This window comes from Bos grunniens, chromosome 8, assembly GCF_055505025.1.
Source record: "Bos grunniens cultivar Pamir isolate PY7600 chromosome 8, Bosgru_T2T1.0, whole genome shotgun sequence".
In the NCBI taxonomy this organism is placed as follows: Eukaryota; Metazoa; Chordata; class Mammalia; order Artiodactyla; family Bovidae; genus Bos; species Bos grunniens.
The window spans coordinates 91,517,676-91,530,809 of record NC_141172.1 but is presented as its reverse complement, the minus strand read 5'-3'; positions in this window follow the sequence as shown (position 1 = coordinate 91,530,809).

The following is a 13,134-nucleotide window of genomic DNA, read 5'->3' as shown; positions in this document are numbered from 1 at the left end:
GAAAAGAAATGGGAAAGTCTTTGTGTGATTTGGGTTAAGCAAAGATTTCTTATATATGACAAGAAAAGCACAATCTAATCAAGGAAAATAAATGATGCATTGGACTTTATCAAAATTAAAGCTTCTGCTTTTTGAAAGACTCAGGTAAAAAGACTAAAAAGATAAGCCATAGACAGAAAGAATATATTAGAAAATCACTATCAGATAAAGTAATAATATAGAGAATATATAAAGGACCCTGAAAACACAATAATAAATGAAACAGACCACCTAATAAAAAAATGGCAAAAGATTTCAACAGATACCATCAAGGAAAATACCCAGTTGGCAGATAAGCACATGAAAAGGGCTAAAATTAAAATGATTGGCAATGCCAAGTGTTTGCAAGATTGTGGAGAAACTAGAACTGTCATAATATTGTTGATGGAAACATAAAACGGTACAGCTGTTTTGAAAAAATATTTGGCAGTTTCTTAAAAGTTAAATATAGATCTACCATATGACCCAGCCATACCACTTTTGGGTATCTTCCCAAGAGATATGAAAGCATATGTTCATAAAAAGCCTTGCACATGAAAGTTCAAAGTATTTGTAATAGCGCAAATCTGTAGACATTAAAAGTTATCAAAACATAGATATACAAATAGTGATAAATTCAGTCAATAGAATATTAATCTATAAAAAAAGAATGAACTATTGATGTACACCAACATGGTGAATTTCAAGCATAGTGAGCAAAAGAAGCCAGAACATAAGAGTACATGCTACATGATTCCATTTATATAAAATTCTAGAAAATACACTAACTTTTAGGGATAGAAAGTAAATCAGTGGTTGCCTGTGGATGGGTTTAGAGAAGGGGATGAGGCAGTAGTGAGGATTCCAAGGGGACACAAGGACACTTCCATACTAACAATATGTTCATTTTCTTGATTATGATGATAGTTTCGTAGGTATGTGAATTTGTCATAACATCAAATCACACCTTAAATACTTATGGTTATTTTGTTAACTATGCTTAAGTACAGCTGTTAAAGAAAAAAAGAGATCGGGTAGGGGGATGAAGAGTTAGGTTGGAGAGGTAGGGGGAGAGAGTCAGGTTGCAATTTTAAACAGCTTGTTCAGAGAAGTCCCATTAAGAAGGTGAAATTTGGAAAAGGGCTTTATACAGGCAAGGAAGTTACTAAATGCTAAGGGCACAACCTGGCAAAGGCCCAAGGGCAAGGGTGTGCCTGGTAATGAGGCCGGGTGCCTAGGGGACCTGTGTAATAGATGAAGTCAGAGGGGTCCCAAATCAGTCTTGCAGATCATCTGAAGTTTTATGGCTTTCACTAGAAGTAAAATGGGGAGCTATTAGAGGTTTTTATGCAGAAGAGTGACACGATCTATTTAAGTTTTAAACAAATTTCCCTGTGTGAAGGATAACCTTTAGGGGGACAAAACTAAAAGCACTGAGACCAAATAGAAGGCTGTTACATCATCCAGACGAAAGATGATGGTGGCTTGAGACAGAACAGTACCACTAGAGGAGGTTAAAACTGGTCGGATACAGGATATATTTTAAAGGCAGAGTCAACTGTTTTTCCTGAAGGATTGGAAGTGGAATATAAGACAAAGAGAAAACATTCCTTGAGTTAGCTTTCAGTCCTGTTCTCTTCTGGTCAATTATCTCTGAGAGATTTTCAATTTCATATTTCTTTCAATGCAATGTCATGATCCAAACAAAGACTAACAAATGTAGAAGGACCCTTCTATATTTCTCATTCCCTGTGGATTTGACTACATTTGTTTAGTACTATATCTTCACTTGATTGACAAAATGAACTTACAAACAAAAGACTGCATCTGCTTATCTTCTGTTTTCATCAAAAATATGTTTCAAAATTGGATGTCATTCTTTGAATGGATTCCACTTATTTGGCATATCTTAAAATAGATGTCTAAATCATCAAAACTAAACATGTCATATAACTTTCATAAATGTTATAAATCAGTAATTTTTAGGATCTTTACCCATTTTTATAATTCATTCCAGTTTGTTAGGAAACCAAGCTTTATGGTAATTCAATTTAAATATGTGTTAGGCAAGAAAATATGTGCAGAAAAGTATGTGCAGATTTAGTTTCACCTACTCATTTTCCTATGTGACCATATGATAATTATTTATTATTCCTGGTTCTGATAATATCATTCAGATTTTTAAAGAAATTAATCAGGCAATGAACATAGTGTTAAATGTAATAAGCTATCAAAATATCAGAAAATTCTTCACTTTCAATTTTAGCTTTATAATAAACAGGATATTTTCTTCTATTCATAAAATACTGTGATCACATCATGGCAAATTATTATAATGATGACTATTCCCAACATAGAAATTCTGCAAAAATATATAATTATTGTAAACACAAAGCTAATCTTGAAATAAAAATCATGAACTGAAAATGAATAAAATGCTGGAGTGAGAAAGAGGCAGTTACATTAAAGAACATTTTCTTTTATCACTATGCAATAAAACTACAAATCAATAACAAAAATTAGGGGAAAAAATAACTCTTGTATTTGGGAAAAACGAAATACACATATATGCACAAATATACACCTAAATAATTAAAGTGTCAGAAAAGAAATCATAACGGTAACTTAATAATGCTTAGATTAAATGAAAATATCACCAATAGATATAAGCTGATGATGCAAGTAAAATGGCAAGATAAAGGGAAATCAATAGCCTAAAAGCTTAATATTAGAAACAGATGTTAGAAATAAGTGAATAGAAAAATAACAGGTAAGCCCCCAAGGAAAAAGAAAGTAGAAAACAAGAAAGAAAATAGTGGAAACTAATGAAGCAGAAGACAAGGAAACTTAGGGAACACTTTTTTAAGTTAAAGGAAATAGATAAAGTTTTAGCCAGATTAATTAAATAGAAAGAGATGCCACAATTAGAAAAATGAAAACCTAACTATAAATATAGTAGGTAATTGTTTATATGACAATAGTATTTAAACTGTAATCCAAAAGTTTGAAATCAGATAAAATATCATAGATAATTTAATATAAAATGTTAATTACATAGAAATATAGAATATGAATTAACCAATAGTGATCAAAGTATTTTAGACAGAAAATTTAAAAATCTTCCCACCATTTTAGGTATAAATCTTACCCAACCTCCAAGTGACAGATAGCCTATTTGTTATTTCATATGTTCCAGAAATACAACGGAGAAGGCGATGGCACCCCACTCCAGTACTCTTGCCTGGAAAATCCCATGGACGGAGGAGCCTGGAAGGCTGCAGTCCAGGGGGTCGCTAAGAGTCAGACACGACTGAGCGACTTCCCTTTCACTTTTCACTTTCATGCATTGGAGAAGGAAATGGCAACCCACTCCAGTGTTCCTGCCTGAAGAATCCCAGGGACGGGGGAGCCTGGTGGGCTGCCGTCTACGGGGTCGCACAGAGTCGGACACATCTGAAGTGCCTTAGCAGCAGCAGAAATACAAAGAAAAGGAAAATGCCAAACTAATTTTAAGAGATTATTATTATTGCCCTGATTTCATAACCAAATGAGATAACACAAAACAAATATAACTGAAGCTCACTTCTGAATGTTGACAATACTAACAACTCAGAAATGATTTTTGAAAAAATACTCAAGACAAATAAGGTTTGATGCAAGATTCCAGATATTTCACATTATAACATATATTAATGTTTTCAATAAAATATCATAAAGAACACTTCTCTTTATAAAAGTTAATCAGGAAAAACAACTAGAAGGAAGAGAAAATAATGAGCATAAAACAACTGTATTTAAGTCATTACTTTAGTAGTATCATGAAGCCTAAAAGTTCATCACAACTGTCTATTTTTACTGCCCATTCCATGTCATCAATCTCTTCCAGCAGGGGACCCTCTCAGGGAACAAACCTGGATTTCCTGTATTGTGGGCAGATTCCTTACCATCTGAGCCATTAGGGAAGCCCCATAACTATTTTTGTATCCACTGATATAAAAATTCCTCCCTTGGACAGAAGGACTTTTAAACTGACCAGTGCCAAAAAGGGATTAAGGCTGATAGCAAAACTCTTGAAGTGGGTTATTAGGGACTTTATTTACAGTGATCACATATATTTTCATTCCTTGGTTTCCAAACTGTGTATTCTTGATATGATATAACTGGTCACTGGTCTAAGACATTACTGAGACTTTTAGGATGGAATACATGTCTCTCAAGATAATATCTATTAGCTGATACCAAAACCAAGTCTTAAACAAACCATTTCATTCTAATATCAATGTAATTTCTTCTTACTAGTGGAATACAGAGTAAAACTAATGAATTCTACAGTTGTAAGCCACTGCCATAATTCTGGACTATTCCCTTAGCAGAGACTTCAGTGTGTGAGATTCCATGTTAATGGATAAAATATTCTGTAAAATCCTAAATATGATGCTGCCAAAAGAGCTTTTTGTTTATATAGCAAATATTTACCAGGAATATGTTTTTATTCTGTATAATATCACTATCCCCTCCATGATGAGCACTGTCTAATATAATCACCATTTGTGAGGGAACTCACTGAAATCCACAGGAAAGGGTGGCATGCTGTAATTTAACCTTGGCCTCTGTTGTTGGAAAATCAGGCACTCAGTAGTAGTAATAGCCAAAACAGCTTTGGTGCCCCTGGAAAGAGATACTAATAGAATGGCAGCAATACAGGTGGCTTGTTTAGGAGACACAGGAAAAACAAGCATGGAATGGTAAAGTAATGCAGGAAAAAAAAGAGTCAGTAAGGGCTGAGCTAATAAGCCAGCTACTACAATGAGAAAAAGGGAAAACTCTGAGAAAAAGTATAAAATAGACACTTTAGGACTGATCCATTGTACTCTGAGGGAGCTGAGGTATTTAAACAATTCCCATTGGTCATTTATTGATATTTGCTCTTGGGTTGTTAATTCCCAGTGAACTTTGGTCTGAGGCATGTATGAAAAGAAAGGCCAGGAAGAGAATTTAGGCACAGATGCAGTTGTTGGCAGCTTGAAGTCATCTAAACACAATGAAAATGTAGGGTCCAAGGCATACTGGCAAGGCACTCACAACAACTGCTACAGCTTTAATCTCTGGAGACCATGACCACACAGACTCAGCTAGCAAACATCAGAAGGCTTGGGGGAGGCAGGGAGAAAGATACCATTCAAAAACAACTTATGTTATTAAGAACCTCCTCTAATAATAAATACACTCTGGTAGCATTTATATTGGTCATAAAAATGTGTAATTGGACAGGTCCATTCACACACTTCCCTTTAAACCTCCCTGTCATTACTTTTCCTATCTTAATCTTTATAAACTCATCAGTCAGCCAAACCACTAGCAATTGCTCATGAAGCAGGGTAATGCACACCTCAGGTAATAGTTTTCCACATGACAAAGACAACCAAATATAACGATCCAGAGACATGTTCAACGGGAGTCAACTCTTTGGGGACAATTATGGAGCATGGATGTAAAGCAGTAACCATCTACTTCTGGCATTACTAATTCAACACTTTTTTCTCCCTGTTAACATAGAACAGGGAATTCACCATGAAAAATGGGTCCAGAGAGAGGCAGTAAGGCAATGGGAGCAGGCACCATAGGAAAATGCATATGCAAGTGTCATTTCCTGGAATTTTCTCAACTGGCTTCAGTACTAACTCCTATAAAACATTTCTATTTTACAGTGAAATGTAATATCAGGCAAAATTAAACACACGTAAACAAATTATTAAGATATATATCATGATAGTTTGATGCAAATTATTTTTTGGAATCCAATAATCACATGTTCGGTCTTTAGTGGTTCTATTCATAGAAGCTGCTTTTGAATGGAGAATATATTGTCTGAATAAGAGGATATTATTTATTCCAAAATCCTAGAGGTATTATTAGTGATGGCCAGAGGCTCCATACAGCATCTCTGTTCACCACTGAGCTTTCCAATAGTTGACTGTGCTGACTCAGAAGGACCCAGGTGGTGGGCAGCTTGTAGCACAGGCTGGACCTGATATGAGATTTGTTTTCCTCTGGTCCTACTCAAAACTGACAGCCTGCAAGCAAATGTTGGCAAGAGCCAGAGGAGCCTACAGAGAGGGTGAGATGGCAGTTTCAGTATGGGGAGGCAACCCAGCCAATGCTCAGTGGATTTAGGGCATCCATGTGATACTCACATAGCAACTTCTGCTACTCAACAGATGAGAACAGGTGCACTACTACTTTCTTTGGTAACAAAAATCAAAATTTTTGGCACATAAAAATTCCTCAACCAACCTTCCAGGAGTAGTTACAAGAATTAGATTTTTTTAAATCAAAAATAAAAAGTATTACCACTACCACCAACTAAAAAGCTCTTTGAAGGCCTGGCATGGGAGAGCAACCATGACCTTGATGACTTGATGACCCAAGATTTAGAGAGATTAAAAAAAAAAGGAAACACATTAGGATGATGAGCTCAACCTTCTCTATCAGTAATTTTCATGCAGTCATATACCAACAGAGATACAGCATAGAGACCAAAGAGAAAACAATGCATAACTTGTAGCTGTCTCATGTAGCTGAGGAGATGAAAATTGAAATGAAGGGCCCCAAGGAGGTGCCCTTGTTACATCATGATCAGAGAAGATAATGAAATGGTAGGGAAGACATCCTTTTTCCCATTAGTCAGAAATCAGTGTATGAATTCTGTAATTATAAGTGCATATATTTCTACCATATATTTTGAAAATTGGGAAATAACCACTGTGTGGTCCTCGGTCCCACACAACCCTATGAGACACAATTAGACCCAAACTCCATCCATCCCCTGACCTCCATAGAGTCCTGCCAAGAGTGAACCACAAAGGACTTCTGGATGTCTAGTAACAAGAGTACATTAGTATTTGGCATCCAATAATCACCAGGAAGTCCAGATGTCTCACATTCCCAAGTATAAAGTCACCCTGGTAAATTTCTACAGGATACTTTTTTGGAAGGTTCATACCTATTCAAAGGAAATAGTTGATTCACATATCTTGAGGCTTAGGGATTCGTGTTTTATTCTTTAATTTTATTTTTTAAACTATCATGTAATTAAGTTGAATTTATATACAGTTCTATGATTTTTAATACATGTAGAAAGTCATGTCACTACCCCTACTATCAAGACATGGAACAATTCCAAAAGCCCAAAAAACTCTCATACCAATCCTTTGTAGTGATACCAGCTTCCCAGCCCTGAACCACTGATCTGTTGTCTGTAATTTTACTTTTTCCAGAATGTTATACAAAAGAAATGTAACTTTTTCTAGACTGGTTTCTTTCACATAGCTAATGTCTTTGAGAGTCACTCAAATTTTAGCATGTCATATTTCATTCCTTTATATTGCTGAGTAGTAGTGTTTAGACATGCCACAGTTTATTAATGCAATTACTGAAGCACATTTGGATTGTTTCCAGTTTTTGAAAATTATAAATGGGATTGTTTAAAATATTTGCATACAGATTTTTTTGTGTGACCATGTTTTCATTTTCCTTCTTTTTTTTTTTCAGAATCTGCATTTTAATTTTATTTTGTTTTTAAACTTTACAATATTGTATTTGTTCTGCCATATATTGAAATGATATGCACAGGTATACATGTGTTCCCCATCCTGAACCCTCCTCCCTCCTCCCTCCCCATACCATCCCTCTGGGTCGTCCCAGTGCACCAGCCCCAAGCATTCAGTATCGTGCATCGAACCTGGACTGGCGACTCATTTCATATATAATATTATACATATTTCAATGCCATTCTCCAAAATCATCTCACCCTCTCCCTCTCCCACAGAGTCCAAAAGACTGTTCTATACATCAGTGTCTCTTTTGCTGTCTCTATACAGGGTTATTGTTACCATCTTTCTAAATTCCATATATATGCGTTAGTATACTGTATTGGTATTTTTCTTTCTGGCTTACTTCACTCTGTATAATAGGTTCCAGTTTCATCCACCTCATTAGAACTGATTCAAATGTATTCTTTTTAATGGCTGAGTAATACTCCATTGTGTATATGTACCATAGCTTTCTTATCTATTCATCTGCTGATGGACATCTAGGTTGCTTCCATGTCCTGGCTATTATAAACAGTGCTGTTTATAATATATATGAACATTGGGGTACACGTGTCTCTTTCCCTTCTGGTTTCCTCAGTGTGTATGCCCAGCAGTGGGATTGCTGGGTCATAAGGCAGTCTATTTCCAGTTTTTTAAGGAATCTCCACACTGTTCTCCATACTGGCTGTACTAGTTTGCATTCCCACCAACAGTGTAAGAGGGTTCCCTTTTCTCCACACCCTCTCCAGCATTTATTGCTTGTAGACTTTTGGATCACAGCCATTCTGACTGGTGTGAAATGGTACCTCACAGTGATTTTGATTTGCATTTCTCTGATAATGAGTGATGTTGAGCATCTTTTCATGTGTTTGCTAGCCATCTGTATGTCTTCTTTGGAGAAATGTCTATTTAGTTCTTTGACCCATTTTTTGATTGGGTCATTTATTTTTCTGAAATTGAGCTGTAGGAGTTGCTTGTATATTTTTGAGATTAGTTGTTTGTCAGTTGCTTCATTTGCTATTATTTTCTCCCATTCTGAAGGCTGTCTTTTCACCTTGCTAATAGTTTCCTTTGATGTGCAGAAGCCTTTAAGTTTAATTAGGTCCCATTTGTTTATTTTTGCTTTTATTTCCAATATTTTGGGAGGTGGGTCATAGAGGATTCTGCTCTGATGTATGTCGGAGAGTGTTTTGCCTATGTTCTCCTCTAGGAGTTTTATAGTTTCTGGTCTTATGTTTAGATCTTTAATCCATTTTGAGTTTACTTTTCTATAGAAATTATCTAGGAGTCAGGTTTCCAGGATACATGCTAAGTGAATATTTAATTTTATAAGAAAATGCCAAAATGTTTGCAGAGTGGCTATATAATTTTGTATATTCACCAACAATACATGGGACTTTCACTTGCTCTACAAACCTGTTAATACTTGGCATTCTCAGGACCTTTTATTTTAGCCATTCTATTAATAATAGATGCACAGCTGTGTTTATCATGAAAGTGAAAGTGAAAGTTGCTCAGTTGTGTCCAACTCTCTGCGACCGGTGGACTATACAGTCCATGGAATTCTCCAGGCCAGAATACTGGAGTGGGTAGCCTTTCCCTTCTCCAGGGCATCTTCCGAACCTAGGAATTGAACCTAGGTCTCCCGCATTGCAGGCAGATTCGTTACCAGCTGAGATACAAAGGGAAGCCCGTGTTTATCATGGCATAGCTTTAATTTGCATTTCTCTGAAGGCTGATAACAATGAACTCTCTCATGTGCTAAATTGCTTCCCATAGCCTGCATTGGTGAACCAAGTCTTTTCCCATTTTTTAAAATTTTGATGATTGTTTTCTGTTCCATTTATTTCATTTCAGAGTTAGATTTTCATTTTAGATTTTCTCTATGTGCCTGGTATAATGGCAATCAATACATAAATAGACTCTGGAAAGACCTAATGAGATACCACAATAAAAGAGCTTAAAAAATAAAAGGAGAGAGAAAATTTGATTCACTGAAGAGGAAGTTTATATGTTCAGTCAGTTCGGTTCAGTCGCTCAGTCGTGTCCGACTCTTTGTGACCCAATGAATTGCAGCACGCCAGGCCTCCCTGTCCATCACCAACTCCCGGAGTTCACCCAAACTCACATCCATTGAGTCAGTGATGCCATCCAGCCATCTCATCCTCTGTCGTCCCCTTCTCCTTCTGCCCCCAATCCCTCCCAGCATCAGGGTCTATATTACCAGGAGTTGTATGTCCTAAGGACAAGGAATAAGGCAAATGTTCTACTTCTCAGAAGCAGATGGCCTATGGTAAGAAAATATAGAAGGATTCATGCTATGAGATCAAACCTAGTAAAGGAAAGAAACATTTTAAGTAACTAGCAGAATATACCTCAGTTTCAAGGTTAGTCAGAAAAAATGAGTGCTTTAGATCAGAAATTTACATTTGTTCAGTAAATACAACAAAAGACATTGTTGTTGGATATACAGAAGTTGCAGAAATGTCTTAACTCTTTACATGGAAAATCAACAACTGATAGCTTTTACTCTGTGATCATAATACTACTATTCATAACTAAAGATTAGTTCTAAATATCTAACTATTCATCACTGTCTCTTTTCCAGCTGATTCCTAAACTAACTCTAGCCCTTGTAGATTTTTTCAGGTTAAATATGATTTGGTTTACAAAACCATATCTCATTTCTTAAACTGTGAACTAAGAGAACATCTTCCACACCCAAGTTTGTTTTCACTTTTCATCAGTTTTAAAGTCAAGATATAAAAATGGATAAAGTGGTTTATTATAGTTGCTGGTCTGTCTCTTTTCATCTGTGAAAAAGAACTTTCACCATAAAGGAAAATTCATGGCCTTATGTTAGTTTTACAGGATCATCTTTGTTTCATGCACTATTTTATAAATACTCAGGTAAGCTGTACATCTGACTCTTCCAAAAAAAAGTATTTTTTATGTTGTAATTTATAGAAAAAATTCAATCTCCATGAAATATAGTTTGGATTATAAGAATTTATCCAGTATAGTATAGAATAAATCTTCTAGATTCCAGACAAAGCATACATAGAGCTATTAAATGAGCAATTAAAAATGGAACATAATACTGTAGTCCAAGACACTGTAAAAACATAAACTTTCCTTATAGAAAAATGAAATAACATTCTTTAGATAATCTGCTTCTCTGAAATATATTCCCCAAATAACTTTAAGGAGCTAAAATTAAATAAGAAATATTAACAGAACCTGAAAAGTGAAGATAGCAGTGAGACAGGCATTTCAGAAGAGACTGAAATGAGGAAAAAATCATCAAAAGGCACCAAGTAATATTTGCCTGAAGGGACTGCAGAAAAAAGTAGAAAAATCAAATCCACAGTGACTTAATGCTCTTCATACATGAAAAAACTCTAGCTTACAAGTCAGACCACACAATGAAAAAGACAACTTTCCCAGACTCCAATGTGTAACTCATATTAACTTGTTAAACTAAATTTTTTACTGTGTCCAGGTGTTGTGAGGATGATGAAGATAATTAAGACATGATCACTGCCATAGAAACTTTTAATGCTTAGGAAGAGTAAAGAAAAACAATATAGGCAATCAAAATAATAAATCATATTTGTGATTACTTATATCTTCATTTCACCAACAAAAGTCAAATAACTTTTACTTTCGCTAACTTGAACATATAAACTTGAAAGCATATGGATAATAGGATAATATACCTATTAATGCTTAATGCATTGTTAACTATATATAAACATATGCATGTACATATATTTTTGAAATCTTATAGAATATAAAATATCTTAATTCACCTATATAATCAATATAAATATTAATTCAGAAATACAGATGCTTTAATTCATTTCATGAAATTTTTATATGAGCATTTCACATATGTCTACAACATCAGTTTCAACTAGGACACATTATTTTCACTTCTAAGTATTTTGAAATGTTTGTGAGGTCATGTGTGATGCTCCTGCCAACATAAAATTTATCCTAAACCATAAACATTAATTCATATACCATTAGAACATTTTCTTCCTTGGGTCTTTTAAAAAAAATTTAACCTATTCCATTAGCGAAGCTCTATGTACATACAAGACAAGCACTCACTTAAGTCATTTCAGAATAATTTATATTCTGCAATATGCTATTATTCAAAATAGAGTTAGTGTGAATCAAGGTTTCTTTCTTAAACAAGGTAGGTAGAAAAATGGAATGGCAAAAGGTAAGGAAGAACCTTGTAGCTTTTATTTATTGGAAAATTATATTATTTCATGATTTTTTAAAAACATATAGCATTATACATATACCATATAACATATATGATATAAATAATCAATATATATTTTATGTTTTGATTTTATTTTTTTCTACCTCTGTCCACAGAAAAGGCTTGAAAACAATGATGTGTTATTAGCAATAAGTAAAACTACATCCCACATCTTAGATTTTATATACCATTTCCCAGTATAAAAGAAGCCCAGGGATCCTTAGAGACATGGTTGATCATAGGTCTGAAGCAGTGAAGTACAAGGTAAGCCTGGAAAGTCTGCCAAGGAAAAAAGGAAAAACTGCTCAAAGATTAGTAAGGTCAAGTCAATAGGTCACAGAAGCTGGATTGAAGAGGCTTTTATTGTCAAAGTAAAGACAATTTGCACCTCAGAAAATAATAATAATAATAATGGTGATAGATATAATGAATTAAAAAAAAAAAAAAAAACAAATACATGAGTTCACAGCAACAAATGAAAGCAGACAGAGACAGAAACATGAAGCACTTTAATCCCATAACCCAAAAATAGCACTTGAACTCCTTTGGTGTTCAAAACTCCGGGGTTGCCTCCTAAGAGGAAAGCTCACAGAGAAGAGAAAATAATGGGAGTAGAATTGAGCAGGAAAATGACAAAATGTCCATTGTTTGAAACAACATACAAAAACAACAGAAGGAGAGTTAAAAACATCACCCTGAACCTCAGGGTAATGTTCAGAAAAACTAAATTCACACAAAAATCAAAAAATGGTATCAAGGCCAAATCCTACATAAAGTTAATATAAGGAAAAGGAAAATTAACAGCAGTATAATACTGAACCTCCTATTTCAGGACATTAAGAAAATAATACATAAGTTAGAAGAACAAATATCAGAATTGGAAAATTTTCAGAAATATTCAGAATTCAGAATAAAATTATATATATATATATATATATATTTTTTTTTTAAGAAAATGACCTCAATCAAAAAGAAATGTAGGACTGAGTAAATACCCTTCTGAAAGTGAAAAACATTGTAAGGTTAAACGGGATCAGTTCAGTTCAGTTGCTCAGTTGTGTCTGACTCTTTGCAACCCCATGAAATGCAGCATGCCAGGCCTCCCTGTTCATCACCAATTCCCGGAGTTTACTTAAACTGATGTCCACTGAGTTCTGATGCCATCCAACCATCTCATCCTCTGTTGTCCCCTTCTCCTCCTGCCTTCAATCGTTCCCAGAATCAGGGTTTTTTCAAATGAGTCAGCTC